Source organism: Lemur catta, chromosome 9 (genome assembly GCF_020740605.2).
Source record: "Lemur catta isolate mLemCat1 chromosome 9, mLemCat1.pri, whole genome shotgun sequence".
Lineage (NCBI taxonomy): Eukaryota > Metazoa > Chordata > Mammalia > Primates > Lemuridae > Lemur > Lemur catta.
The window spans coordinates 51,893,156-51,918,791 of NC_059136.1; the positions used below are offsets into that span (position 1 = coordinate 51,893,156).

The window sequence follows — 25,636 nt, forward strand, 5'->3', positions numbered from 1 at the left end:
GGAGGAATAGGGCTTGTCACCCTGATTACCGGAAAATATCCCCCCTTCTATAAATATTCCTCCCCTTGTTTAGCCTATAATTAAGCCATTGCTTAAATAGAAAGGCAATAGGAACCAGGGGGCCAATTCTCTTTTGCAGGGAGTGCTAGCCTCCACTCCGCCTGTGCAGTACACTTTCTATATACTTTCTGAATAAATCTCACTTTCACTTTATACTGTCGGTTGGCTCCTGAATTTTTTATTACGCAAAGCCAAGGACACACTTGAACTTCAAGTGTCTTCCAGCGTTGGGAGTCACTTTCCTGTGTCAATACCATTTGGGGGAACTGCCTCTCCTTTGAATTCCAAGATTCTAACGGAGCTGGCTTCATTCTCTTAGCTGCTTCCTCACATTTTTTAGTGCACAGGTCAAAGTTGGTTGCTTCTTTGCTATTCTAGAGATGCAGAAATCTTGGTAAAGCTGAGGCCTGCCTAGATCCTCTTTCCAGATAGTGCTGCTCTGTTGCATTTTTGAAGGCGAGGAACTCAGGAATTTTGCCTATGTTCTGGGCTTTATCCAAATACAGGACCCAAGTATTCCAATGTATTTAAATTCATCAACAGTATCACTGTTTCTTTAGGTACCAGCTACCTCACCCCATGGTTCAGCCTAGGGGTAGAGGGTGGGGTACAGTGTGAATAGTCTAAATCCTTTTTGGGAGAACATTCTAAAAGCTATTATCCCTCCCAGGTGTTTTAGAAATATATTTTGAAGCTTAAAGAACAAGAACTTATTTCTTTGTATCAATACTTTGTTGTAATAACTCTACCCTGAGGAAATGGTTGGCTCATTATATAATTTAATGGGTAAAAGCCACAATATAAAATGGAAGTATATGAGTAGGTGAGTGATGGGTGTATGCAGGGGGATATGTTTGATTTTATTAAAAAGATACTTCAGGATTTTTCCTCACTTTGTGAACTTGTCATAGAACAGCTTATTCTTTCTTTTCAGCAACTTTATTGAGATGTAATTTACACACATAAAATTCATCGATTGTAAATGTACAAGTAAATATTTTTGGCAAATGTGTAGTGTTGTGCAATCATCTACAATCCAGTTTTAGAACATTTCCATCACTCTCCAAAATTCTCAAAAGCCTGTTTGTAGTATGTAAGGCTGGTGGCAGGCACCCCTCCCTTCCCTAATGAAAAAAGAAGAAGCCCCTCCTATTCCTCAAAACCTGCCCTAAAACTACAACAAAGAAATTCCTCACTCTTCTTGCCAAAATCTTCCCTCCTGAGAAACTCCCACTCTCAGCCCTAAAATCATATATAACCCCACTCAGACTTCTGGGCAATACGACTTCTCGGGTCTCTCTCTCTCTTCTGGGACCCATTACCCTTACCCAGGAGCACCCGAATAAAACCTCTTTACTTATCCCTTTCAATTCTGCTCGTCTTTCTTTCTCTGGCACTGGCCAATCCAAAAATCCTTACATAGTATATCCCAGCTTCCATCCCAGCATAAAGAAACCACTGATCTGCTTTCTGTCCTTATAATTTTGCCATTTCTGGATATTTCATATGAATAAAATCATATGTAGGTTTTTGTGTCTCGCTTCTTTCACTTAGCATAATGTTTTTGAGGTTCATTCATGTTGTTTCACATGTCAGCACTTCATTCCATTTTATTACTTAATAGTATTCCATATTGTGGATATACCACATTTTGTTTATTTATTGACCAATTGATAAACATCTGAATTACTTTCAGTTTTTGATTATGATGAATAAGATCCTATGAATATTCACATAGAAGTCTTTTTGTGGATGTATGTTTCTCTTGGGTAGATTTCCATGAAGGAATTTGCTGGTTCATATGATAAATTTATGGTTAACATTTTAAGAAAGTGCCAAACTGTTTTGCAAAGAGGCTGTACTATTTTACTTTTCCACCAACATGTAAGAGGGTCCCGGTTTTTTCACATCCTTGTCAACACTTGGTATTGTTTGTCTTTTAGTTATAGTCATTGTCATGTTTGTGTTATCACAGGTCATTGTGGTTTTAATTTGCATTTTCCTAATAATTAATGATGTTTAACATCTTTCATAAGTTTATTATCCATTTATATATCTTCTTTGGTGAAATATCTACTCAAATATTTTGCTCTTGTTTTTTTATTTTTTTATTTTTTTTTTTTTTGAGACAAAGTCTCACTCTGTTGCCCAGGCTAGAGTGCCATGGCATCAGCCTAGCTCTCAGCAACCTCAAACTCCTAGGCTCAAACAATCCTTCTGCCTCAGCCTCCCGAGTAGCTGGGACTACAGGTATGTGCCACCATGCCCGGCTAATTTTTTCTATATATATTTTTAGTTGTCCAGATAATTTCTTTCTATTTTTAGTAGAGATGGGGTCTCGCTCTTGCTCAGGCTGGTCTCAAACTCCTGACCTTGAGTGATTCTCCTGCCGTGGCCTCCCAGAGTGTTAGGATTACAGGCGTGAGCCACCGTGCCCGGCCTTTTGCTCATTTTTAAAATTAGGTTGTTTGTCTTTTTGTCATTGAGTTGTACAATTTCTTTATTCTAGGTACAAGTATTATCAGACATATGGTTTTCAAATAATCTGTCCCAATCTGTGGCTCATCTTTTTAATTTCTTAATAGTGTCTTTGGAAACCAGGTTCTTTTTCTTTTTTAAATAGGTTGTATATTTGTTATCTTATCTAAGAATACTTTCCCTGACCTTGACACTTTGTCTAACCCAAGATCACAAAGTTTTTCTCATATATTTTCTTCTAAAAGAAAATGTTCATGTTTTAGTTCTTATATTTCAGTTTAGGATCCATTTTTTTATTACACATCACTCCTCTGTTACACTGATCTGGAAAAAAGATTCAGTACAGCTATTCCCAAAATGAGTACTGGCCCAAGTGGCAGGGCCAAGCAACTGGAACATGATTCAGAAATCAGATACAGTGAAAGATACACTTGGACATGATCAAAAGGCATTTCTCTGCCACAAAACAAGGTGGAGGAGGGAATCTAAAATACACAACGAGATGAACCTGTTACAATTCAATGAGCTTATCCCAATTGGTATGAGGAGTGGCTTATTTTGTGATGACTACATGTGGGACTATTTCAATTGCCATTAGAAATACCAGAAAGGTTTTTGTTTTATATTACTTATATACATATATATTGTAAAAGTAAATACAATACATAAACTTAATTCAGGATTGATCTCAAGGAAGAAATAGTTGTTTTTTTAAATCACCAGGCAGGTTATGTTCATCTTGCACTGGAATGACTGAGTGCCGCTCCTCCTCTCCCGCTCCCCCCAAGGCAGTGACCTGACTACAGAGGAGTACAGGACTGGCTCCTGGGAACACAAAGAGGCTCTCTTGCTTCTTCTCATTGGTCATGCCTTAGTATGGTTCCTCCCTATCCCATATTCAAGCTGGTCCTTAGTAAACAAAGCAGTAGCAAAAGCCCCGGAGTTACTACTGGCAACTGTCTTGGATAAGAGGAGCCTTAACCTCAGCTTGTACTGAGAACCCAGGCCCAAGAAGTGCTATTCTGGCTGGATTGTACGAAGGGAGTGGGTGCACAAGACAAAATGGCTAAAATGAAAATGAGAGCCACAGGTGTTCATCTGTAGCTACAACTTAAAATGCCTACAGCTGTGGTCAGTGTCACATGTGCAGGGTAGAAGTGCGGAGGAATGGGAGGGGCAGGGAGGGTGTTGCTCACCTTAACTTCTTGGCCTTGCCCTCGGCAGCCACAGGAAGCATGGAAGCATGGCTTTACGCGAGATCTCTTCATTCCCCCAGGAACTACATGGGCCTGATGGGCTTCAAGTTCTTGTCTCCTAGACAATGGAAATACCAGTCGGCAGGTTTTGCTCCATGAGGGCCTCTTCAGACAGACCCTCCAGATGCTGACGATGCCCAGCAGGTTGTTGCCGTGGGCTGCGATCCATACCCGCGTGATCTGGGAAGTCATTACTTGATTTCAGAGAGGCAGAGCTCTGGCAGACTTGGGAGAGCAGCTGAACCTCGGTGAGCTCTGCATCCTTGGCGATCCTTACTGATGTTGCCGTACAAGGCATGGCCAGGCTCCATCAGGGGCCGTGTTCCTCACAGGAGGCCTCCAGCTCTTTACCTGGGCCTCACCTTGCTTGGCAGCCGTTTCTGCCTTTTCAAGGTCAGACTGCCATAGTGCCACTCATTAAGGCACAACGTCCTCGCTATTAGCAGCTACACCTGGTTGCTGACATCGAGCACCGTCCAGAGGGTCGGGATCGCCGTCTTCTGCTCTGAGGTGAAGCAAATGTCAAACTCATAGCCAGCATCTCGCAGCACCTGCCCGCCAGGCTCCGGTCAGCGTCGTATCAGCTGAACACGTTCTCCAGGTTCCAGGTGCTGTCTGCATGGCCGCGGGCAGGGGACGCCGTGTCCTGAGGGCCTCGCCGGACTCTGCGTCTCAGCCGGCCCCGCCCTTCCCCAGCCGCGCATGCGCGCTCGTGCCCCGTGCCCTACGCTCCATTTTGATTTAATTTTTGTGTGTGGTGTGTGGTAGAGTCTAATTTTTTTGTTTTGCAAAAGAATTTCCAGTGTTCCTGGCACCATTTTTTTTTTTTTTTAAAGCCACTATCCTTTCCTCACCGACCTGACTCGGCACCTTTGTGGAAGACCAATTGAACGTAAAGGTAAGGGATAATTTCTGGACTATCAGTTTTGTTGTTTTGGCTATTCTCTCTCCCTAAAATTATGCCAATACCACACTGTCGTAATTATTATAGTTTTATGGTAAAGCTTGAAATCAGGTCATGTAAGACGTCCCACTTTCTTCTTTTTTAAAATTGTTTTAGCTATTATAGTATTCTTTGCATTCCCTTATCAATTTTAAAATCAGCTTGTCATTATCTACAAAAAGGACTGGGATTTTGATAGGGGCTGTGATGAATTTATAGATCAATTGGGGGAGAATGAAAATTTTAACAATTAGTGAGTCTTCTAATCCAGGAACATTGAATTTCTCTCTATTTCAACATTCTTAATTTCTCTCCACAATGTTTTATATTAATAGTTCTCAGTTTACAGGTCTTCATTTTTTTGTTAAATTTATTTCTATGTTATTCTTTTTTGATGATAATTGTGTATGGAAGCATTTTCAGTTTCATTTTCATATTCATTGGCGATGTTAATTTTGATTACTCAAGCACCCTATGACTTGCTCACCCTCGAGAACTCCCAGCCAAATCTCTGGCTAGGTTTCCAGTCCACTGCTTGCTTCAAACAGGACGGAGACCTCAACCGGGACCTCAGACTAGCGGAGGTGCTGGCGGTCATCCATTGCTTGCCACTGCTTTAACTGTCAACACTTCATAGCAAGGGAGTTCATTCTGGTGTTATCAGCAAAGCTAAATAGTTGTTTTTGACAGTTTTTCCCAACTTTATAGTTGGTTTTCTGTCAGAATGACATTTGGAGACAAGTTATTTTTATATTATTTTTTCTCCAAATTAATTTCAGTATTTGAGGGTTGGCTATTTTATACTTAGCAACTCTTTCATACACTTTTTGCTTGTTTACAGCTTTATGTCAGAACTAGGTGGCTTTGCATTTTATTATTTTATTAAATAAAATCACTGCAAAAATGTATATTATTTCACGGATGTATTTGTAATATTTGAAGGACAAAAGTAGCTGATGAATAACCAGAAGTAACCACATGTTAAAGTCATTCACTATAAATTAGATGAGGTCATTTATTAATACCACTTAGGTAGTGCTGCTGGCATTTTTAAGTGGTTTGTTTCTCTTTCCAAAGTTTCAAATTTGTTATTCCACTTGACTGTTTGCAGAGCTATCATAATTTCAATATTTATTCTCAAAATGAGGATTTCCAGGTTCTTAGCTGTGTAATTGATTCATTATATGACTGTCCTCCAAAATCCACATAAATGGATATAGATACTAAGCCAGAACTATTTATACAAGATTATTTTACTTCAGCATTTTCACTTTCATTCATTGAAATTAATTAATATTATATAATCTTTAGGCCACAGTTTTTAATTCTAGAGATCATAATAAATAAAATAATTTGCTTTATTCTTGATTAAATTGTAAACCCTTTGCAGATATCACATTCTTTTAATAATAATACTCTAATAGTACTCTGCACAGTACATTATATATAGTAAATTAAATCTATGTATTCTTTTCTCCACACAGCCTTGCACTGTAAAGTACCACATGTTCCATTATGAAAAACTGAAAACAATAGATAAGATTGAAAGTGCCTAGATATTAAGATAAATGTATAAAAATTAATACTTTTCCCCCCTATCTAATCAACAGATATTTATTCAGTACTTCCACTGTGCCTTGCACTATGCTAAATGCTAGGACGGTGCTGAATATAACAGGCATTATTCCTGTGCTTAGGGATTGTTTCATGGGAGGCAGACAATCAGCAAATAATGAATAAATAAATAAATAAATATGAACCACTGAAATACCACAAATACTGTGAAGCATCAGAAAATAATGCAAAAACCTACTTTAATAGGATGGTCTTGAGGAAAGAGTTTTTACTTTTGTCCCCACTGTTTTACTATTTAACATTTATTTTTTATTATTTAAAACATTTATTTGGAATGTTTTCTATCTTACAGAAAAATTGCAAAAATAATAGTACAAAGAACAACTGTATGCATATTCTCAGATTTGTATGATGTTAATTTTACGCCATTATCTTTATCATTTGTTTTCTTAAATTTATGTAAGTAACTATATTTATCTTTCTATCTTCTACATATAGTCATGCACTGCATAATGAAGTTTCAGTCAATGATGGACTGCATATATGATGGTGGTCCCATAAATTTTAGTATTATACTGTTACTATACGTTTTCTATGTTTAGATATGTTTAGATACACAAATACTTACCATTGTTTTATAGTTGCCTACAGTATTCAGTACAGTAACATGCTGTACAGGTTTGTAGTCTAGGAGCAATAGACTATACCATATAGCCTAGGTATGTAGTAGGCTGTACCATCTAGGATCGTGTAAGTATACTCTGTGATGTTCACATAGCAATGAATTTGCCTAATAATGCATATCTCAGAACATATCCCCATTGTTAAGCTACACATGACTGTAGTTTGTTTTTCTGAGTCATTTAAAGGTGCAATCACTATGGGCCTTTAACCTTAAATAGTTTACCATGTATTTCACAACAAAAAGATTTTTTAAATGTAATCACAGTACAGTTTCAACTTGAGTAAAATTAATATTGGTGAAATGGTTTTATCTAAATTACCATCTGTATTCCTTTTTTGGTCAGTTGAACTAATTTCCTATATAGCATTTCTCCCTTATTTTCCAGTACAGAATTCAGCCTAAGCACGGATATTCCATTTAGTTATCATGTCTCTTCACCTTACTTTAACCTGGAATATTTCTACAGAATACAGTTCTATTCGTTCTTTTTCTTTAAATAAGACATTCCTCACTTTGAATTTGTCTGATGTTTCCTCATGATTAGTTTCAGGGTATATATTCTCTACCAGAATAATATACAAGGAATGTTGTATTTTTTATAGGATATCTCCTCTGGAAGTACACAGTGTACATCTGCCCTCACTGGTGATGCTAATTTTGTTCACTTGGTGGAGATAGTGAATAATTTCTTTCCTTTGTAGTTACTATTTTTCCCCCTTGAAACTAATAAGCAGTCTACAGGAAAACATTTTAAGACCATATAAATGTCCTTCTTCTCAGTAAAATAGTCTCCTGGATTTAGCATCGATTAAAATTTCTTTCCTGGTTCAATCTTTACTGTAATAGTTGCAAAATAAGAATGTTCTACTTCCACTGCTTCCTGTTACTACCCTGTTCCAGCCCAGAAGCCAGCCATTTCTCCAGAACCCTGGTCAATAACTTTTATATAGAACAAAAACAATCATTTATAAAATAAATTTGGCAATTGGATTATAAAATCATTTGAAATAAAAATTACATGTAATTAAAATTACCCCCTAAAAATCTCCTAAGAAGGCCACAATATCTTCTGAATGCTAGTAAAATATGGGGAAATAGAGAGAAAAGGCCTTCATCTTACTAAGTAAAATTTTGTTTAAAAACTGAGGTATTTATAATTGTGTGGCAAGGTAATAGACTTAACAGGTGTAGTACTCAACAGGAAAGGCTAAAACAGACTGAACAGCAGTTTTTTAAAAATGAACGAGAATCATTTATTAATTTACAGATTATTTGGTGAGTGGTACAATATTGGGCTTTTTTCCCCATTATACAGGATTCATGTAGATGGACTAAAGAGTTAATGTCAAAAAATAAATGTTAAAAAAAAAAGAAGTTACAGATACATATGTGATTGGTCAGTATTATCAAGGACTTTTAAAGCATAAAAGCAAAAGAGAAACACTAAAATAATATTTGTTAAATAGTTATTTAATTTAATATATTTTGTATATTTCTCTTACAGTTGTTTTTCAAACGTATATTATTTCACAAAGCTTGGAATGTAGGATTCTAGTAAAAAGGAAAAAAAAACCAAATTCACATATGTCACAAATGTCTTCATGGGTCCTACGCTTTCTGTGCGTTCTTAGCTTCGTGTTATTTTGTTCATTTTATCCCAAGTGCCTAGAACAGTGCCTGGCACATGGTAGGGCCTGATGTTTTCTGAGTGAATGATTAACAACATGAATGAATTGGAATTAGTGATTTGTGCATGTCCTTCCAGCTGCAAAATTAAAACTAAGGCTCTCTGACTTCAGGCCCAGTATGTTTCCTGTTATGCCATGTCTGTCATCTGAAGGCTACTTCAGATGAAGTAGCTGAGCCCTAGTATTGGCTGAGATGAGCATCTATAAACAACGTTTCATTAATTCCAGCCTTCCTTTCTTTGCCCTAGCATTAGGTTATATACACATCCCCTAATGAATTGGATGCTGAATGGCCTGGGGACCATTTATTTCAGTTTTTCAGGGAGAATGTGATTGTAAGCCTTTTCAGATTTCTAAACATCTTGTGTACTCACACTCTTGGGTAACTATAGTTTGGAAAAAGAAAAAGAGAATGGAAATTACTTTGGAACCCTGGGAGCATCAATGCTACTGTTTCTGTTCTTTGGCTGCTGTGAGTAATGATAATAAAGAAAAAGAATAAGGCTGCCAGCTTGGACCTGAGTAAGTGCACTGGGGAGCTCCAGGCTAGTGGTTCCTACAAAGATATTAATCTGGAGGCAGCCTGAAAAAGTAGCCACAGTGAAAACATTTCACAGTTCTTTTTTGTGTTTGAGTAGAGGAATAATTATCATAATAGTAATATTGACTACTGGATTTTTTTAATCACAATTTTGTCAGGTTAAAGTAAATGTGAGAAATTCTATGTAGAATTTTTTTTTACACATTGCAATATCTGGCTTGTATTATTCATGGCTAATTTTTGTATTTGAGAAGTGAGGTTCTACAGAACATACACCTAAATATATGGTACCTTTACCTTCTTTTATTATAAAAGCCAAATGCCATGAATATAAAAATGTTACTGCCAATGTTATATTACTTAATTCTTGAAACAATACTGCTGAGCAGACATTTTTGTGCCCCATTAACTGATGAGAAACACAGGTCGCAAAAACCCAGGAGGCTTGTCCAAGGAATACACACTTATTAAGTGGCAAAGCCAGAACTCATATCCAGATCTGGATCTGCCCTGCTCTTGACTTCTCATGATCAGAAAGTGTTGATTGCCATGTGGTAATGAATTTAGGCTAAGAACCCCAAATGTAATTATTTATTTTTGTCTTCTCTGTATAACTTAGGGATACTTAAGTTTTATTGATAATTCCCTGTATCAGTAAAAAATTTTTATTGATACATAACAGTTGTCCATATTTTGGGGGCACATGTGATATTTTGATACCTGTATACAATGTGTAGTGATCAAATCAGGGTTACTGAGATATGCCCCACCTCAAACATTTATCTCTTCTTTGTGTTGGGAACTTTACAATTCTTGTCTTCTGGCTATTTTGAAATATGCAATAAATTATTGATAATGATAATTTCCCTACTGTACTATTGAATGCTAGAACTTATTCCTTCTATCTAACCATATTTTTGTATCCCTAATTCTTTTGGATATATGGAGGCCCATACCCATATTCTCTATGTGTTTGTTACTGGCCCTGTAGATTACACACACATCTGACTAGGGAAGAGAGAAAAAAGGAGAAATACTGGATATACTGTATAATTAAATACAATTATTTAATAGGTACCTAAGGCAGAGGCATTTTATAACGTGACTACCTGATGTTCCTAAAATGCAGAAACTTATGAATTATAAATTGTCCTTAATTCTCAGTTAACTCTATGCTAACTCAGATCTTGCTGTCCCCTGAAATGTCATCTTTAGTAGGCAGAATAATGCCTACCCACTAAAAGATGACCACATTCTAATCCCAAGGTGCTATGAATTTGTTACCTTACATGGCAGAAGGGACTTTACAGATGTGATTAAATTAAGGATTTTGAGATGAGGCGATTATCCTGGGTTGTCTGAGTGGACCCAGTGTAAGCACTAGGGTCCTTATAAGTGAGAGAGGGAGGTAGAAAAGTGGCAGTGAGAGAAGGAAATGTGAAGTTGGAGTGGTGGAATTTTGCAAGGGACCATGTGCAAAGAATGTGGGCAACCTCTAGAAGCTGGAAAAAATAAGGAAACAGATTCTCCCATTGAGCCTGCAGAAGGAACACAGTTGTGATGACTCACTTTGGATTTTTGAACTGAAAAACTAGAAGGTAATAAATGTGTATTGTTTTAAGCCACTGTGTTTTTGGTAATTGTTACAGCAGCAATAGGAGACTAATGTAGCTTCCCACTGCGGTAGGAATAAAATCCAAAGTCCTCGGCCTTGCTTCTAAGGCCCTTCAAGATTGGACTTTGCCAACTCTCCTACCTACAAACAGAAATTTTAAGTAAAATGCCTAAGGAAGTAGAACTCCATGCTCTGCCCTCTGGCAACAATTTCTTAGAATTGTCTTGCATAAATCTTGTTTTCTCTGGCTTCTGGTCTTGCTTTTCTTTGCCTCAGGCTGTACTTTTTTCTCCATGTGATGATATTATCTCACAAGTCACCTCTTCTCTTACCTCCATTCCACCCATACCACAGCCAGCTAATTAATACTCATACTCCGTACTCAGCTCAGGTTTTATTCCTGTAGGAAGCCTTCCCAATACCATCCTTATTCCCAAAGTAAGCATCTCTCCTCTCTGCCCTTTTAATTCCGCCTCCACTCCAATTTATCTTTAGGGTTTTTTAAATAATAGTACATGAAGTCATCTGTTAATACTTTTCTCATCCTGGCTGGAGGATGTGTTCCAGAAGAGCAGGGACTGAATGGGTTCATGGTTTTGTCCTGAGGCTCTACACGGCATAGTACATACATGAGGCCCTGTACATAATCAATGCTCATGACATGTTTGCTGAATTCTAGTGCTTTGGAAATTTGCATGCTAAAGGAAACTGGGTTATTTATAAAGGAGGAAAGGCCTCCTTGAAACCAGTTTTGGGAAAAGCAGGCATGAGTAATCGATTGATAAACTGTACAACTGTCTATTTCTTAGCACAACATTATGCTTTTGATAGACATAATTTTTATGCTTTTATAAAGGGGAAGGTACAACATATGAGATCATGAAATAATTCACATTCTACAGCCCTTTATATTTGAAATATGAACATTTCACAACTGATGCAACTATATATGTATGTTTGCAATATATACAAGCAACTATAGAACATTTCTCACCTATAGTTTTAAATTTCTTTGAAAGATTTGTTTTTATTTTAGGAGTATAGACAGAGCATGTATAGTTCTAAGAAGATATAGACCCTTTGTCCTATCACAATATTAGAGATAACTTTTTATATAGGCTGGGAAGTTAATGAACTGCTAAGAAAGCTAACATCAGTGAAGGAAGGGATTCCACATCAGGAAAGGACTAGGATCTGCTGCTAAAGAGTTGCCATCCTCACATTTGCTACACTAGAAAAGCAAAGAGTAAAAGAAACCACATAGAACTTTTAAAAATAGTTTTCTGTTTAGAAAATTTAGGTTATATTAAGCCTATAGTTTCAACTCATAAGAACAATTATATTAAACAGATGTAGCCTGGAATCAGGGACAATTTGCTTATCAGCTTTGCTTATCTGAGTCTGAGTTAGGTCCTCCAATGTTTGAAAAGCTTTGATGCCTCAACATGATGTTTGCCAAAGTAGTGTCTATAATGAGCAGCCAAATTCTCCGTATTTCAGGCTCTTTCTTTTAAACTGCTTTTGAAGGGGACTGTCAAGTGTTGCATGCTGTTTGTCAGTTAACACTTGGGGAGTGAAATTCACAAAGGGCACTTTATGAACCTTCACAACAAGGATATCTTTGCCAACACTTCAGAGCTATTTTAAGTTTTGGAGTTGTAAGTACCTCCCTCTTCTTAAAGGTGATAGTAGCCGACCCAGGACGCCTGGGTTTTAAGTGAGTTTGCACTTTCAAGACCTGCTAGCACACTTTGGGATTTCAACTGCATTATATGTCCAAGGAATTGTGTCATTTGTTTATGGGTCTTCCTTCATCTAAGAGGTTTAATAATAATGATGGTGAATATAAACAATGATAAATACCATCTATTGCTTATTAATTAGCCAGCATTGTAATCAACTATCTGCATGATCATATTGAATACAAACTAAAACTTAGAGGTAAATTTTATTATTTGTCGTGTTTACAGATGGGAAAATTGAGATTCAGAAGGTTTAAGCAAAATGTCTAATGAATGAAATAAAATTCAAGTAGTGAAATTGAATTTGTACCTAGGATTGCATGACTTCAGATCACATTACTTATTTTTCCTTATTCTTAAGAGAATAAGGCTGTCAAAGCAGGGAAAAGAAAAAAGGTATGTGTGTGGAGCAGGGTGGGGGTGGAGGCGGGGGAGAGCATAAAAAGTACTTACATGCCAATTCTTTCTTTTTCAGTATTGCTTAGGGAATATCATGTGAATATGTGTGTGCAGTGTGTATTGTGTGTGGGCACTTGTGTGTATGTGCATGTGTGTGTTTTCCCGTATTCCAACATTCTTGTGTGCTCAAAATGTTGTTGCGAGTGCTGGTAATCTTCTGTGGTTTATCTTGGGATTTTGAGATGCTTACATTCTCTGTCACTTTTGTAATCCCTCTTGTTGGGAATATTTGAAAGTCTCAGTTTCTGCAGATTGGAGCTGGGAATCTAATAGGCAGCTCCTTAGCCCTTTCATTGCAAGCTAACCACAAACTACTTTGTACATTGGTGCTTTTGAGAATAATGGAAAAATAAAGAAAAACCAAGAATAAAGGCAAGTGTCTGAAGACTAGGAAAATAAGCACCAAGCTCATTTTGGAGACAGTTGGGGACTGGCCTAACTTTACAATGCCTACACATTTCCCTCTGCTTTTCACTCATCATCCTCATTAATTTCTCTCTTCATTTACTAAACAGATGAGTAGCAAGGAATACAATAGAATTAAACCAGAACAAAGAGGTCCCTTTCTCCCCAATCCTCCATGTTCCTTTCAGAATAAGCGCTTTAATAACCGGAGGTCCATTTCAATTATCTGGAGCCGAGCATTTCTACCTCAGTAGTCACTGATTTCAGCAAAAGGAAATGCTTGTAATGGGGTAAAGATCCAGTTAACTGACCACTTGGAAGAGAATTAATCTGCAGGAGGAAAGGGTGAACATTTTGCAAACTTTATCTTTTCTGGGCAGAACTGCATTATGAAGTGCTGGCCAGGCACTTCCTTGCCTTATTTGGAAGACAAACTTTTTGTGTCCTCAAAGCTTCACTTCACATCTAGAGACATATATGTCCTCTCCAGCACCTGTCTTTCTCTCCCCTCACCTGCTTGTCCATGGTATTTCTTTTCAGAACTGCTGCACTGTCTACCTACTTCTCTCTTCTTGGTTTTATCTTACAAATTAGCTGCCTAATTAATCTTCCTAAAGTACAGATCTGATTAGGATAGTTTGCTGCTCACAAAGCTTTAATGGCTTAGCTGTATCTAAACAACAAAACTCAGACTTTCTGGCTTAACTTTCAAAACTTTCTATGACCTGGCCCTATTCTACCTACCCAAACATTTTCTGCTTTCATTGCCCTTGACCTTTTTTTTTTTAGTCCCTTTAGCTTATACCAAACTAAAACTTTGCCTCCCTACAATAGAATTTAAGTTCCTCAAGGACAGGATTTTTGTCTGTTTGGCTGGCTTCTAGTAGGTGTTGGATAAATATATGCTGAATTGATGGATTTAATAAATGACTCTTTCCACATTTCCCTGACAGTAACCTTGCTTATTTCTTCCCTTCTCCATGAATAAATGTTCAGCCTTTGTTCAAAACCTGCTGATAAACCAATCCTCCCATTAAGCAGTATCAGATTAGCAGGAATAAATCTGTTCCTTCTGTGAGTACCAACAATTTTTTTATTCCAACAATTCTCAATCATATCTTTTTCTTTTATCTTTCAATTATAACTATTTAGATTTATGTCTTATTTATTTGACTAAATTTTAAGCTCTTTGGGCAGAATATGCATCTAAATTATTTTATCTTGCCTCTCATTTCTCCATCATCCACCCATAGTAATGATCCTAAGATATTGCCTTAAAGGTAATAGACACTGAAAAAAGCACTTGGTTATGAATTGTATGTTGTCACTTAGCATTCTGTTAAAATATATAGTAAAATCCTTGCAAAGATATGTCATTTAGTGCTCTTTTCTTGTATCCCAGTCAACTGCATTTTAATGGAATAATAGTTGTTTCATTAATAGTTACTGAATTATTAGATATACTGGTAATGGACTATTCTTAAGCATTTTTGGAAATAAAAAATCATTTATACCCAAACCTGTAGAGTGTACAAAACCAAGGGTGAACCCTAATGTAAACTGTGGACTTTAGGTATTATTGATATGTCTGTGTAGGTTTATCAGTTGTAACAAATATACCACTCAGGTGTGGGATTTTGATAGTTTGGGAGGCTGTCCATGTATGAGGCCTGAGGGATATATGGGACATCTCATACTCTTTGCTCCTTTTTGCTGTGAACCTAAAAGTGCTCTAAAAGATAAAATGTATTTTAAAAAACCCATAGAAACAAACAACCCATTTACTTACCTCTTCCTTTATACTCTCTTGCCAAGTAACTTTAAAACATATGCACACACTCATTCAGAGGAAATCTTAATTATAACAATGGCTAACATTTTTGATGCTTAAACACATGCCAGCCATTATCCTAAAATCTTACATTATGTGAAAATTAGGTCCCTATTTTAAGATAAAGCTTAGAAAAGTTAAATAACTTGCACATGTTAATAGGTATTAATTGGTGAGTCTGGAGCCAAACTCCAGTGTGTGACTTGGGAGCTCAACATCTTAAGTGCAAGCCTATTTTCAGCAAGTCATCTAAGTTGCCTGGGCTTCTTTTCCTCTGCTTTGGCCTCTAATAACAAAACTTTTCTTCCAACTTGAAGCCAAGAGGAGTTGACAATGGGAGGGTAGTAAAATATGTCATTGCCTTTGGTTTAAGGTTCCTGTATATTCTAGGCAATAGAACAAAACAACATTAACACTTGTTTGGCTGAGGTTAATCTCATATTTATGTATTTCCAGAGCATTTACAAATAGATGTGGCAACACTACACTAATTTTTAGCACAGTCATATTTTTCTGTGTTGCTGTTTCTTCATTTTACATATTTAATTTTTTTTACTGTTTATAGATATGATCTCTTAGGGAGAAAAAAAAGAGCAAAACTAAGAATAAATGAAGTAGAGATCAGTTTTCAGCATTTACAAAAAGCAGGCACTTTTATCTAAGATAGATGCCTTCTAAATTATAGCTCTGATTCCCCGACTGGGTTATTGTCCTCCAGGGCCTGCTTCTCCAGGGAAGAGCATGTTTTTCTGCAGGTTCCTCTCCCTTTGTTCCCACCACAGAAGGTAATAATCTATGCAGAGGAATCTTGGCTTTGGCCAAAGGCTCTTTTCAAGATGTATCGATTGTAATCAATTGAAGATTGCCGAAAATAAGATTCGCATGCAAACTTTAATGAGTTGAAGTCTAGTTTCATGGTCTTGAATGTAGATTATACTGAGAGTTGCAGCACTAGATTGCCAAAAGGAAACTGTAGAGTAGCCAGTGCTTATATGGTTCTTCCTTTTTTCTCTGTTTTCCTTAACTGCTCTTCCTGAGGTATAATGTATGTTTATTCATGCTATTGATATTTGATTATTCCTGGGTTTGAAGATGGATATTCCTTCACAAAATCTCCCTTCTTTAATAGGAACTACATGGATTGCTAACTTTATGGAAGGAAAGTATTCAGTAGGATTCTATGAGCTCAAAGATCCTATGTCTAGGCACCTGTTTTCCCTGAGACATTACCAGTGTCATTGGTGAACAAGGAACATGCTGCTTCCTAAAACACTATGAAAGAGGTTTTGTTTAGATTCTCTTCCAGGAAAAGAAGTTGGAGATTAAACATATTGAGGTTGTTCCAGCTCCAGGGAAAAAAAAAAGTTCCTTAAAACTGCTTCCTTAAAATATGGTCCTATCTAAATTGGGTCATTTTATTATCCAAGTGCAATCTAGTTTTCAAATCTAAACATAAATAGATAGAAGTGACAACATCCTCATAATGTGAGTACAGAGACTTTACGACCAAATGGAGGAAAGACTGAACCTATTGTTTTATCCTAAAATTAATCTAAATTCTGCATCTTTTAAATATTTTGTATTTTTAGTGGTTCCATACATTCCAGAAATTAAAAAAAAACCAAAAATCCCCAAAACCAAAACAGGGATGTAGTTCTATTTATGGTTTTTCTCACTCATCCAGAGCCAGAAAAGACTGAAAAGTATCTCTAAGTCTTATTTCTTTAATACAGTTCCTAGAGAATGGTACATATTTAGCCAAACATAGAAATGCTCATTTGGATGTTTCAAATATACTGATGTTTTGTAAACATAGAAACCAAATATAGTTTTGGGTTATCATAGTTTTGCAATAAGCATTTGTGTAAATTAGGTTTTGTCATTCATGTACTAATTTATTTGTTTGTTCGTTTATTTGATAAATATATATTCAGTGTGTACCATGTAACAGGTGTTGTGCTTTGTAGCTAGATGCTGAATAGTGAACAAAGTGAGTGTGATTCCTCCCTCCTGGGAGGAATATAATCTATTGAAGAAAACAGATATTAAACAAAAATAAATAAATGAAATATAATTACAGAATGGTAGAAAAGAGCAACATGAATGTAAACACCTGTTACCATATACATTTAGATACAGAAGCATTTTCCCACCTATTCCTTTTATGAGAAAACACAGATATTCACTACTTAGTGTGAACATTTTGTTATCTGGCCCTGCAGTATTATAATCATAATCCACTATTTTGCCGCCACCTTCATTCTCTCCATAAGCTTCTATGAGTGTTTTGGGCATTGAGCTTTCCTACTTTCACGCATGATCAAGGGAATTCTCACTCAGCGAGATGTGAAAAGCCAAATCAAAATGTCCTCTGACCAGTCAGGGCTGATGTCTTTTTGACTGGCTACCAACTTTTCATGTTGAGTGCTGCATGCATCTCTGCAGATTATCCTCCTCTATTCACCTCTTTGTGGTCCACTTTGTCACCTGCCATTATCTGCCTACTTCCCAGAGATCTTGCTCCTACAAGCTTTCCTGCTAGTCAGATTTTTTTCCTGTTTCTAAACATATATCTCAACGTCTGGCATGATCTTCACACTTTTCCCAGTCACCTTCCTCAGCTCAAACTGTCTACTTGGCAGACAAGCACTTTGGAACTTCATATCTACTCTTTCTCATACCACTGACATAGTCTTTTTTTGGCACAGATGTCAACAGGTAGGATCAAATGGAAAGAGGCGTGAAAGGTTAATTCCCCAATATCAGCATCAACTATAGGAAATGTATTTGCAGAGTAACAGCTAAGTGGAGCTCCTTGAATGACTAGTACTCTGTGACAACTATTAAATGAGAACATTTCTGTCACAATGAAGACAAAGTAAGGTTGTTTCAATGTCATGGGTCACTGGGTAAAGAGCAGAGAAAGCCAGCTCTTCGTCCGTACACAAGAGCCCTTCAAACATGGGAAGCCAATGTTATAGACTGTAAAGGTTTAACCACAGAGTTGCCAAAAAGCAAAGGACAATTTTTTCAAACACAATTATTTATCTTAATAAAATTCCTATTCAGACATAATTTCAATCTATCATCATCATATATAAAGAAAAATATAAATTATATTAATAAATGTATTTACATAGATGAGGGATAGAATTATTATTTATGTTATTTGAGAAATTATACCATCTATGACTTTGCTTCCGGAATAGAGACTATGTAATAGATTTTATTTACATCAATGTATATTTTTAAAAAGATTATAAAGTTGTAAGAGAGAAGAAATTGTTTTTTTCTCATCATAGATTCATGGCTAAGACCCCTATAATAAAAGATTAGATTAACGAGAAAAACAAATTTATGTAATATAAGTTTTGCTTGACACAGGAGCCTTCAGAAATGAAGACCCCCCCCCAAAAAAAAAACTAGGGGAAATTGGGTATTTTTATAGATAGTTGTGTAGAAGTATGATTACAGGACAAAATGGTATAATCCAGTGGTAATAAACTGGGGGTGGGGGGAGGAATTTAGCAAGGCCTGTTTGTTCAGCTTCTTCTCTGTGTTTCTGTATCTTCATTCCTTTCCTCTGGTTATAAGGAAGACCCCTCTGGAGTGAGAGTCTGATGACCTACTGTAGGGGAAGGTCAGAGAACTATTAATATTTTATAGTCTGCTTCAGGAGAGAATGGTGGGAGAAGGTCAGAAAGAACTTCCTGCTTCTGCTGTTTGCTCAAATGCCAGGGTGCCATATTTGGGGGGAGCATATTCTGAACCCCATCAAAATGGACTTGTAATTTATTAGACTAAGTTGAAAATAAACAAAACTGCAGACTCTTTTTTTCAAAATGGCTCTCTTCCAGATTTTCTTTCTTTAACTCTATATTTTCATTGAGAATAATTTGCAATGGGAAGGATTTCAATTAAGCATGAAGATCTTTCTTTATAAAATATTTATAAGAATTTCTTTAATGATTTATTTATATTCACCTTCAAAAATTATTTGAAGTGACTTAATGAAAATCATATATGTCAAGAAGACATAGCTAAATAAATGAGAAAAAGGGTAAAGAGAAAAGAAAAACAGAAAAATGAAGCTGAACCAGGGGTAAAGTTAGTGCTCATAATAATGGATTGGACTGGAGTTTCCTAGTAGGGAAGACCTCATGTGAAAGAATGATCAGGAACGTAATCCACAGATTTTAGTAGCTCAGGGGAACACAGTTATTTGTGCACTGAAACCCAAAGAATGTTCTCTTGAGCAACTCTAAAAAAATCCCATAGTGTGATGGAGTGAACAATATACTACTTCACAAGATTAGTTGATAAGAACCACTGAGAATGTTACATATTGTTTTTTAGCATGCTATTATATATTAGTTTCTTGTTAATGTAACAACATTGTTATTGTAACAAATTCATACAAATTTGTGGCTTAAAACAGCATATTTTTATTATCTAACAAATCTGGAGGTCAGACGTCTGAAATGAGTCTTATGGTGCTAAAATCAGGGTGTTGGCAGAGCTCTGATCCTTCTGGAAGCTTTAAGGGAGAGACAGTTCTTTGTCTTTTCCAGCTTCTAGAGTCTGCCTACATTTATTGGTTACTGGCCTATCCTCTGTTTCTGTCGTTGAATCTCTGATTCTAAGCCTCCTGTGTCAGTTTTATAAAGACCACAGTAGTTACATTGGGCCCACCAGGATAATCCAGGATAATTCCCCATCTCAGGATCTGCATGTCCCTTTGGCCATGTAATGTACTATATTCCAAAAATTAGAATATGACCATCTTTTGGGAGTGGCTAATCAGCCTACCATACGTGCCTTAATATAGGTAGATGATTGGATGATAAAATGGCTGTATATGTAGCTCTCTGATATTCTTCAATATACAAAAAAAACTGAGGGAGTTCAGAGTACATTCATACTTTACTGTCATGAAAGGAAAATCTGTTCTGGCAGCTCTGGTTTTCATTCTGATATTAAGCTGTAGGTGACTACTCTGAGCTTGTATAGCTTATTTTAAGAACTGTCTCTGTTTTCAGAGTCAAAAGCCTAGAAAACAACAATAAAAGCTGCAAGTAATTTTCTGTAAATTAATCTACATGGTGATAAAGAGTGTAACAATGGTCAAAAGCAATAGCTGTGCTTAAACTGCTGGTCCACATGGAGATCATTGGCTTAAGAAGCTCAGACTTGAAATTTCTCAAAGTGGAAACTGGCTTTACATTTTATAAGGAGTTAGATCAATAGGTTTAGAGAAAATACCTAATAATCTAAAATATTGGCTGTTATTTTGCAAATTTGTTTCTCCTGGCTAAGCAGATGTCAGATGTTCGGTATCCCTGTCTTACAGGTACCTTCTACTTTTGAAAGTAAGTCATTCAAAGCTCTCAAGCCTTGACGTCTAGGAAGGATAGCATTCGCATAAGATGCAGGGTGGGAATAGCCACAAGAGATGACCACTATGTGCCCCTGAAAATTGACATCCTCTTTCCTAGTCTTACCTTTACATTAACTTAGAGACGGAACTGGAGGAGGGTTAACTTTTGGCTGACATTTCTGAACCAGCACCTCTCAGGAGGCCATGCAGGGAAATGGCTGGCTGCAATCACCAGATCTGTAGACAGAAACTGGGAGGTACTTAGCACATTTAGTCATATTCTGTGACAACAGAAAAAGTCCTTAGACAAATTCTGGGATAACAGAAAAAATCCCACCAGATATCTATTTTTATTATAGATACATTAATCTTTATATCCCATGAAAGGATGCATTAGTTTGATATGCCTGCTATAACAAAATACCACAGACTGGGTGGCTTAAACAATAGAAATTTATTTCCTCACAGTTATGGAGGCTGGAAGTCCAAGATCCAGGTGTTGGCAGGCTTGGTTTTAATCTGAGGTCTCTCTCCTTGGCTTGTAGATGACTGTCTCCTCCCTTTGTCTTCACATGGTTCTTTCTCTGTGCCTGTCTGTGTCCTAATTTCTTCTTCATATAAGGACACCAGTCGTGTTGAATTAGGACCCACCACAATAACTTCAATTAACCCTATTTTTTTCTTTAAGGATCCTGTCTCTAAATGTAGTCACATTCTGAAGTATTGGGAGTTAGGACTTCAAGATATGAATTATTTTATGCGGGGTACAATTCAGCCCATAAAAGTAGTAAGTTATCACGTAAGCTGGTCATAGGTAATTGCAGGAAAAGAAATATTTGGTAGCTGCAGTCACTCTGGATTTTTGTGTGATGGTGGTGAGCACTTCTACCCTTCTCCTCACAGAGTAATATGTCAGATCCCTCTCTCTCACCCTTAGTCACATCCCATCATAGCCACTTGTATTGGTCCATAGAATAGATCAATCAAGTGTTTTCCAAGCTGGAAATGGGTAGAGTAGAATACACTTTTATTCCATAATCCACATAAAGACAGGGAATTCCCTTTTGGAGAAAGTATTCCATAAAATGAAGTCAAAAAGGGAAAATAATGGGAAAGGAGAGAGGGAGGTTTTAGTACTTGGGTCTCTCATCTCTAAGACAGGTCCCATACCTGTCTTTGTGAAATGTTATGTTTGTCAATAAAATCCCTTTGTGGCACATCTTAGTTCAACGTGGATTATCTGTCACTTGCAGTCAAGTGTCCTGACCACTACCACTGCCGACGTGATCGACTACCTCCCTCTACCTCACCTGAACATGTATATAATAGCCATATCCAAATGAATTGCTCCCAAGAAACTAATGAGTATTTTTGGTATGCCCAAGATACAGTGTAGTTTCTACTGCCCATTTTTATCTAAGCCACTAGGGCACACCTGATTTTTTCAAAGGCTAAGTGCCAGGCCTAATTTTTCTGCCTTGGTGGATTTAGTGACAGCAAGAGTTTCTATAAAAATCAAATACTTGCTTTATCTGGTACATGGCCATCCAGCATGGAAAACTCAGATGACAAGATACATTTCATGGATTTGCCACTCCCCTAAAAGGCCTTACTGCCATAAATTGTGAACCAGACAAATATTATAAACACAATTACAATTAGAGGCAGTTCAGCTCCCACATTGTTATTGTTTTGGTGACTATTAATTTCTTTTTTTTTTTAAGAGCATATAGGAGTTTATTACCCATTTACTCTTTTTTTTTTATTTCAGCTTATTACGGGGGTACAAAAGCTTAAACAGGAAAATGTAATTTGCTTTTCTTTAAGAAACATAACAATGATAATATCCTATGATTTTCGCATTTTCATCTGTTTTGGTAAAAGGTCATCAGTGTTTTTTACCTTTCTTGCTTTCTCTCTATCTCCTACTAGTCCTTAGATGTTTTTCAACTTTTATAACATTTGGATAAATGAGTAAGTTTAATATATGTATACATGTAGACCTAGATACATATACTCAAGATATGTAAATGTGATTCATTTATTTACATCTAAGATTATTACCATCATTTATGTAGTTGGTTTATTATTAAAGATCTGGGATCAGCAGAGTTTTTCTATAAAGGGCCAGATAGCACAGAGTTTAGCCTTGCAGCTCAGACAGTCTCTACTGAAACTGCTCACATCTAAGCACTACTCATCTCTGCTGTTGCAGTAGGAAAGCAACTGTAGACACTATTCCAAAATATAACTTAATTTATAAAAACAGGCAGTGGTGAGCCATATTTGGCCTGTGGGTACTAATTTGCTCATCCCTACTACATAGTGTCACCTTTATTATGATATTTTAATTCTGTATCTCCAGTTCTATATCCCTTTTGGCCAAAGGACATATTTACTGAAATACCCCATCATTAACTCAGTTTTAATATGGTCAAAATTAAAAAAACATATATATATAGATATATATATAGTCAAAATTCAATGCACTTTCTTCAAAACCTAATCCTCTTTTAAGTTTTTCTGTACTTAAACTTCATGTACCTATTGACTCATCTTTGCACAACAGGTCCATGTGTCCTATTGGGTTTTATACTTATCCTTTCATTTTTATTCCCACAGTCCCTACTCTAGTCTGGTCCCTATTTTCTCAAAAATAGATTACTGTAAAAATTTTGTAATTGTTTTTCTTAACTCATTTATTCTGTTCAGTCTCATTTCATGGGCCATAATAAGATACATTTTCATAAATCACCAGTGTCATCCTCTCTTGCTCAAACACTCTCAGGATATACTCCTCTATCTGGGGTATACTCACTTCCGTCATCTGACTCCAACACACCTATTCCAGGCTGCCTCCCTGAATTCTATGATATTATAATACCCTGTGCCATTAGATTGATCTCATTTATTCATTCATTGTATAAGTCATTACTGAAAACCCACTATATGCTAAACATTATACAAGATATTGGAGACACTGATGAGAAATACAAAGTTGCCCTCATGGAGCTTATGATCTTGTAAGGAAGACAGACCATTAATAACAAATAAATTAATAACAAATAATTAATAACAAAACATTGTAAGGAGTGTTATTATGGGGAAGTAAAAGAGTTGTGAGTTCATTTAATGTGGGGACCTAATGTAGTTTAGGTGAAAAGTAGTCTTCTCTTGGAAGTAATGTTTAAGCTGAAACAGGAAGAGTGAGCAGGTAGATTGGGGAGGAGTGGGGGTAGGTGGATGCAGAAGATGATCCTGTTCTGAAACACCTTCAAGCAAAATAGATAATGGGATATGAGCAATTGGAACCCATGTTATATATGGCTGTAGAAGAAGCATGGTGAGAGAAGAGGCTGGGACCCAGACAGGGGTCAGATGGTAGAAGATCTTGTATACCACAAAGGAAAGCCATTGGAATTTCAAGTGGAAATCCTCTTTTGAGATACTGATTTTTGGATGATCAGTCTAGCTATCGTGACAACAATAGAGATAAGACAAAAAAGAATGGACTGTTAGGGGGCTGGTTCAGTGGTTCACGCAAGAGAAGATGGTGGCTTGGATTGGGGTGACAAGGAGAGTGGAGTCAACTGAAAACAGATGTGTTTATGGTATAGAGGAAACAGGAATTGGTGACTGACTAGACGTGGGGATGTGAGGAAGAATGGGGGTCAGGGAACATCCCTCCCTCAGTAAATACTACTTATGTGGAAAGTTTGACCCCTATTCTACCAAAAATTCAAATCTTGCTAATTCTTTAAGAGCAAGGTCTTAATTAACCCAAGATAACCTTCCTCTACTGCTCAAATTCACAACAATGCCCTTTCTTTGAACTCCCACAGCATCTATTGTCTGTTTTTCTCCCTTGGCATTTACACAGATACTATCTTATACTATTATTTATCTCATGCATATGCCAGATTGTAGGTTGTTGTAGGATATGTGAATGATACCTTGTATTTTTTCACTTCCTATTACGTTTCTGGCATAGTTCCGTGGACCCAGTAGATACACATTAAATGTTTATGCAAAAATGGATCAATGAGCAATGAGTAAAGCACATTCAGATTTAAAAAAGAACTCAGCAGAGAACTTTAGAAGCAGATAATGTCATTCTACAATCTAATGTTATCTTTCTTCCCAACTCTGTTGATTAATAACAATACCCAGGTTTATTGGCACTGTGGTCTCTCATCGCTTCATTAGTATTTGGTCCTTATTACATTGTCTGCATTTTGCTTTTTCAATTTATTCCATTTATTATCACTCCTCAACTATGTCTCTCATATTTCATTGTAACTTTTAATTTCATATTCATTTTCAAGCTCTATTACTTAACATATGTAGCTATCTCTTTGACCTTCTGTTCACCCAGATTTGTCTTTAAACTCTGCCAAAGATCTACTCTGAATTGATGTCTTTTCCCATTGAGATTTGAGCTTTGGAGTGTATGTCTGCAGACAAAATTCAATTCTATAATAGTTTCACAGGATCTGGGCAGTGCAGGCACGTTCCCATTGCCTCACTGTACAATGTCAGAGGTGAGAGTTGAAAGTTGTGAGCAGATGGTAATGAGGTAATGCTTCAGGGTGTAAAAATCACTGTAAACTAGAGCATATGTCAGGAGCACAAATGATTTCTCCTAAGCATTGTTTCTCAGCTTTGTGTCACAGAATTTAAATGTTTTCAGCTCCATTTCCCAGCATAGTTGGAGGACTATAATCACACTTCTTATATGTATGTATGTATGTGCTTTCCACATTGGGCCATTAACCACTGATTTTCAAAGGGTCATTTAAGAAAGTCACATATAAACTTTATAGCTGGAGCTTAGTTACCAAGTTACAGTCACCATGATTGTTGAACTAGTAGATCTAGCATAGAACTAGAACTAAATTTGATATGCAACTCTGCAAATATGTGTATGAAAATGGATTTGTACATATATAATACAGATAATATACAGTATATTAAAAATCAT

General features: G+C 36.6%; 1 pseudogene; it reads right to left on the reverse strand.

Moving 5' to 3' along the window:
• Positions 1-3,802: 3,802 nt before the first annotated feature.
• Positions 3,803-5,335, reverse strand: LOC123644396 (annotated as a pseudogene).
• Between the last annotated feature and the right edge of the window lie 20,301 nt (positions 5,336-25,636).